The sequence below is a fragment of the Ipomoea triloba genome, chromosome 9 (assembly GCF_003576645.1).
Source record: "Ipomoea triloba cultivar NCNSP0323 chromosome 9, ASM357664v1".
In the NCBI taxonomy this organism is placed as follows: Eukaryota; Viridiplantae; Streptophyta; class Magnoliopsida; order Solanales; family Convolvulaceae; genus Ipomoea; species Ipomoea triloba.
The window spans coordinates 28,821,876-28,829,366 of record NC_044924.1 but is presented as its reverse complement, the minus strand read 5'-3'; positions in this window follow the sequence as shown (position 1 = coordinate 28,829,366).

The window sequence follows — 7,491 nt, the reverse complement described above, 5'->3', positions numbered from 1 at the left end:
GTCAAACCCACTACTGTCAGGCTGTTATTTTCACTTGCGGTCACTCACTCTTGGGTACTACGTCAGTTAGATGTGCATAACGCCTTTCTAAATGGGCACTTGCCAGAAACGGTTTATATGAAGCAACCTCCCGGGTATGAGGATCCATTGCATCTTGGGCACGTTTGTCATCTCCAGCGGTCGTTATATGGGCTCAAACAGGCTCCTCGGGCTTGGTTTAAACGCCTACATGATTATCTACTTACTGCTGGTTTCTCACCTTCCAAGACTGACGTCTCTCTGTTTTACTATACTTCAGGGGAGTCACGTGTTTACTTGCTTGTTTATGTTGACGANGTTCTATCAAAGCCATTCAGTCGGATTTGGGTGGGGAATATCAACGACTCCACTCTATTTTTGAATCATTAGGTATTACACATAGAAGGTCTTGTGCTTATACGCACGAACAAAATGGAAGGGTAGAACGTCGAAATCGACATATAGTTGAAACCGGGTTGGCTTTACTTTCACAAAGTTCCACCCCACTCAAATTCTGGGACTATGCCTTTGAAACAGCAACTTATTTAATCAATTGCCTACCCTCATCTGCTATAGGCTTTAAAAGTCCACACTTCCAAATATACAATGTCCCACCACCCTACACCTTCTTCCGTGTCTTTGGTTGTCAGTGTTTCCCTTACCTACGTCCCTACAATCGTCACAAAATCGAGTATCGGTCAGCTCCTTGTGTATTCTTAAGTTATCCAGCCACATATAGGGAATACCGTTGCATGGACCTAAACACTGGAAAAATCTATATCTGCCGCCATGTGCGCTTTGCTGAAAACGTTTTTCCTTTTGCTATTCAGGCTACTTTACAGGAAACTATGGTGTCACAACAATCTGAACCTTGGGTAACTGCACCGCTTGTAACTCATGTCCAATAACCCCCGGCCTTGATCACATCAACTGAACAGCCTACAACTGAGTATGTTCCGACCTCGTCGTCTCACACACATACTGACACACCACCGGCGACCTCTACATCGGGGATCCAGCCCACAAATGGTGGTCATGCTATGCGAACACGAAGAAAAACTAAGGGTACTGGAGAGCAATTTTATGCACTTCATACATCCACAGACCCTACTTGCTACTCACAGGCCGTGGGGCACTCCCAATGGAGAGACGCTATGGATCAAGAATTCAACGCCTTATTACATAACAACACTTGGAAACTAGTACCTGCGACGCCGCTCATGAATATTATTGGTTGTAAATGGGTTTATCGTACCAAGCGTAAAGAAGACGGCACTATTGAGAGGTATAAGGCACGCCTTGTCGCAAAGGGGTTTAACCAAGTAGCGGGTGAAGACTTCTTCGACACCTTCAGTCCCGTTGTCAAACCCACTACTGTCAGGCTGTTATTTTCACTTGCGGTCACTCACTCTTGGGTACTACGTCAGTTAGATGTGCATAACGCCTTTCTAAATGGGCACTTGCCAGAAACGGTTTATATGAAGCAACCTCCCGGGTATGAGGATCCATTGCATCTTGGGCACGTTTGTCATCTCCAGCGGTCGTTATATGGGCTCAAACAGGCTCCTCGGGCTTGGTTTAAACGCCTACATGATTATCTACTTACTGCTGGTTTCTCACCTTCCAAGACTGACGTCTCTCTGTTTTACTATACTTCAGGGGAGTCACGTGTTTACTTGCTTGTTTATTACTATACTTCAGGGGAGTCACGTGTTTACTTGCTTGTTTATGTTGACGACATCATCATGATGGGCAACAGTGCTGTTTTAGTTGACTCTCTCTTACGCTGTTTATCTACGGCATTCAAGATCAGGGATCTGGGCTCGCCTGGATTCTTTCTTGGCATTGAAACCTTGCCATTCAACGAGGGTTATTTACTGTCTCAAAAGAGATATATGCAGGATATTTTAGCACGCGCCGGCATGACTGAGTGTAAGCCTCTAGCCACACCAACTGCAGTCACTCAACCAGCCACTCCTACTCTTGAACTACATGATAATCCCACTCAGTATCGACGCATTGTAGGGGCTTTACAGTACTTGACTATCACGCGGCCAGACTTGTCTTTTTCAGTTAATCGTCTTTGTCAGTTCATGCATGCACCTACTTCAGATCACTGGGGTCTCCTCAAGCGGGTCCTTCGGTATGTTAAAGGCACTCTTGACATGGGATTGCAGGTTACTACCTCGATACACTCCACGTTGCATGCCTACTCTGATTCGGACTGGGCTGGGTGCCCGATCGACAGGAAGTCAACCAGTGGTTATGCAGTATTCTATGGGTCCAATCTTATTTCCTGGGTCTCTCGGAAGCAACGCACTGTGGCCCGTTCGTCCACTGAAGCTGAGTACAAAGGTTTAGCGGATGTGGCAGCCGAAGTTACATGGGTGGTTTCCTTACTTCGTGAGTTACGTCTTCACTCTGGTCACCCAGCGACATTATGGTGCGATAATTTGGGTGCTACTTACATGGCAGCAAATCCGGTCTTTCATGCCAGGACTAAACATGTGGAAGTTGACTACCACTTTGTTCGTGACAAGGTAGCGTCAGGAGAGTTGATTGTCAGTTTTGTCTCTACTCAAGATCAACTAGCCGACATCTTCACCAAGCCGTTACCTACTCAGCGCTTTCAGACTTTGCGGACCAAGCTCAATGTTGTGCCCTACCAACCTTGTGCTTGAGGGGGCGTGTGAGTAATATAATTATGTTATATTTATTATACTATATAGTTGTTACTAGTCAATGTAACTTAGTCAAATAGTGTGATCCTATACACTAGGAGAGGTCTGTGTTATCTCTCATATAGGAGCACTGATTAGTTGTAATTGGTTATCAAAAGTTTATCAATTCATCTTCTTTACATTCAAATTCATCAATTGATATTTGTTACATTGTCCATTATCTTCTTTTTACACTATCTTGTAATTAAATATCAAAGTTATAATACAAAATAATGTTATATATTTATTTACCAAGTATTTTATTAATACCATGATTTTTTTTTTAAAATAGTTTGAAGCCAATAATGTTAACTACTTGGGAGTTTTGTTGACAATGAGAATATTCAAAAACTCAACAAATTGAAGCGGGAAACTACATCGTAATATCTTTGGACTACATCATATTTAAAATGTTCAAATTTTTACTACTTTATGTAATCTTATTCCTTAACTAGGGATTTCTTTATCCACAATTCATTCAATAATAATGGTTGAACCAAATGAACCCCAAGTAGAACACCTAAAGGACTGATATCCTTTTATGTTGATAATAATATGTAAATGTTAATTATATCATTATCTTACGTAAGTACTATTAAAATTCATTATTAAAACTGTCAAATGTAAGACAATAGAACATTGTAACACACTTGATGCATTGAAAAGATGTCGAGACTACAACAATGTTGCAATCAATTTGGCAAACCTAGAAAATGACGAAATTCCAAAACAATCATTGTTGATTCATTCATTTATCCTATATGTATAATACTTATTGTGCATTAATTAAATATATTAGAACTAATATAAATTTACAATTCATTTCATCTTCTGGACTTAACCTACTTAGATTACAGCCAAAATCAACATCAACTTTCACATTAAAAATACTTTTTTTTGAAAACCACAATAAAAATACTTGGTATATAGGATGTAGTCATTATTTTAAAAAAATTTATGTACAAAGTGAAAAATAATTTAACTCGAATGCTAATATCAATTCAATAAAAAATTAAAAAAACACACATATAAAACACAAATCAAATACAACACTCATTCATATTAATTCTAAAAATATGAACTTAAAAATGAACATGTGTAAAATGGATGTGAAAATTATTGATGAAACTAGACACATTGTAACATCAATATTCAAAACCTGTAGAGTTATTGTTGCTACTGTCAAGTAACCAAGTTATAAAAATAGAACAAGAGGTACTACTCATGAACCTATACAAATATAATAAATATTATTATTTTATTCAATACTTCCATATGAGACATGTAGGAGAACAAACTACTACTGCAAAATATCAACATGTGTTTGCAAGATCAAGAGTTCATAGTACAATTAAGATCCAGTCATATACACAACAAGGAAAATCCATAGCTTCTTACATCATAATCTCATTAAGTCATTGCATGACGTTGTCATCTATGCTACCAGCAGTAACCCAGTTGCAAATAACACACTACCAACAAAAAAGAATATGACAAATAGTGAAGATGAACACAATGACAATGTTACTCAAAAGAGAATTAAGAATACTTAGAAAAATTAAAACAAAAAAGTAGTATTTATTTAGATTATCATTTTTAGACCAAGTACAAGTATTTAGACTATCAATATTACAAAGTTGCAAACATTTATTTTAGTGGACAATTATAATGAATTTCCTATATTATCTTAGATTCATATACTTTGAGTTACATATTTAAATAAACAAATTCGACATTCAATTACCTATATATAAACGTAACTTCTCCTATATTGTCTTGCATTGATATACTTTCAAATATTTATTTAAATATTTATTTAAACATTGGGCATTAACCCATTCGCGCAATGCGCGTGAAAAACTAGTACAATAATAAGAGCAAAAAAAAGTTTGACCTATAATGGGTAGAAAACATGACAATTAAATTATTAAATCAAATAAATGGTTCATATCGTTTAGATTTATATTTTTCCTTGAGATTTCCTAATTTATCCTTAATATATGATTATCCATTAAATTTTCTGTTAAATATTCTCTTCTCCGTTAATATTCCACTAACTTTTAACTTACCCATTAATTTCTATAAGAAAGGTCTTAGGTTCGAACCTCAGCTCAATCAAAGTTGGCATGATTGTTGAACATATACTACAAATATGTTAGAGTATATTATTCAAAGGTAAGTAACACTCTATTACTCTTATTAAATTAAATAAATTAGTAGTTACAACAAAAAAATAATACATATGCATTTCTTTAATATATAATTCAATGTCTACAATGCCTTTATTCAAAAAAAAATATTCATTATCAAAAAATTTGAAAAGAGATATAATTTCATTAGTTATATTGTCTATGTTTTCTACAATGCAAAGATTCCTTACCTTCAAATTTATTAATTAATTAATTATATTCACTACATTGTTGATTGTTTTCTTTTTACACTATAATGTTACACTATATTGTAATTAAATATTAAAGTTATATTACAAAATAATGTTATGTATTTAATTATTTATTTACCATGTATTATGTTAATAACATGGAAATTAAAAAAATAGTTTGAAGCGAATCATATTAACTACAGATGATTTGTTGACAAAGAAGATATTCAAATAACCCAATAAATTGATTTAAAAATCATTATTAAAAATGTAATTGTAGGGTAATAGAACATTGTGACACACTTAATGCTTATGTGTATATGTATATATGTATGTACACACACACACACACACACACACACACACACACACATATATATATATATGTGTGTGTGTGCGCGCGTATATACATGGATGAGATTTGGTGCAAAAAATTCCTAGGTGTGAACATGTGGTGAGATTTGAGTCGTTGATCAAATCTAGATCAACGGCTCAAATCAATGAAAATTTATTTTTAAAAAAACTCGTGTCTGGGAAGGAAGAAACAAAGTGTAAAAATGGCGCACCTTAAGTCTTACATCGCGTAACTTCAGTTTTTAAAATGGCGCACCTTAAGTGTTACAAAGATACACTTTAAGTAGTAAAATCACGCACCTTAAGTGTATAACTGACGCACCTTAAATATTAAAATGGCGAACCTTAAACTTTAAACATATACACGAGTTAAACTGATGCACCTTAAATTAGAAAGTGACGCACCTTAAGTTTTAAATATACGCACTTTAAATTATAAACTTGCGCATCTTAAGTTTTAGACTTAAGCATCTTAAACTGTAAACTTAGGCGCCTAACACTATAAATTTACACACTTTAACCTTTGAACTTACGCACCTTAACCTTTGAACTTACGCACCTTAAACTTTAAACTTACGCACATTAAGCTGTAACCTTGAGATATGGTGAGATCTGAGTCGTTGATCAAATCTAGATCAATGGCTTTAAATTAATAAAATTTTTAATAAAATGCACGTCTTGGAAGGAAGAAACAAAGTGTAAAAATAGCGCACCTTAAGTGTTACGCACCTTATGTCTTAACATCACGCACCTTCAATTTTTAAAATGGTGCACCCTAAGTGTTACAAAGACGCACTTTAAGTAGTAAAATCACACACTTAAGTATTAAAATGACGCACCTTAAGTGTATAATTTATGCACCTTAAGTGTATAACTGACGCACCTTATAGGTTAAAATGACACATTTTAAGTGTTAAAAGGATGCACCTTAAACTTTGAAACTACACACCTTAAGCTTTAGAATTACGAATCTTAAGTTTCAACAAAAACACACCTTAAGTTCTCAAGTGTATAACTTACGCACCTTAAGTATTAAAATCGCACACATTAAGTATTAACACGACGCACCTTAAGCACATAAAAACACTCACCTTAAGTTTGAACAATATGCAAAATGACCAAACTACCATCTCATTTTTTTAATCTGTGTTTATCCTGGACATTGATTTTTGTAAGGTCAATAAATATCATCTTACCATATGTTTCAACTGGACACAGCCTCTACATCTGATCTACATTCTATACACACACACACACACATGCATGCTTGTGCGCATGTACACACACTCACTAACAAACACACACAAAGACACACACATATGAGCTCGATGAGTTTAATTCGTTTTGACAGCTCTATTACTGAGATAAAAGTTAAATTAATTAACAGAAGTGGGAAAAATGATAGTGGAAGATGATCATTATTGGTCCACAGTCCACACAGATATGTAAACCATACTATCAAATAATGTATTTTTAGTATATTAAAAATGTACATAGTATTTATTAAAAGTATATTATTTGAGTACTAAAAGTAAATTATTTCGTATAATGTATATTCAGTACACAAATAGTATATTTTTAATGTATAAAAAATGTACTTTTTGTTATGATCTACATAGTGATAAGTGCCAAAAGATACTACTTTCTAGGGTCTATTATAGGCTTACTTTAAGTCACTTGTGTTTGATTTATGAAGAAAAAGCCATGAAATGTTGTTAATGTGCTACAAAGTTCCATAACATGTGCATTCAAGTTCTTTGAAAGATCTTTCTACAAAGGAAGTAGCGTAGGGGCTTAACTTGGAGCGATTTTTGAAGAGTGCGGAAGAGGATTCAACAGAGCTAACACCATGCTTGTGGCCAAACATCATACTCTGCCACGATCATGGTTGAGTCCTTAGGCGAATAAGTGGCACCGGGCACGATCGTGGTAGCGTGCATGAAGCATTTTGGGTGTGATTTCTCCCTTTAAATTGGGAATTTCTAGATGTAGTTGTGCGGGGGAGGGGGGGGGGGGGGT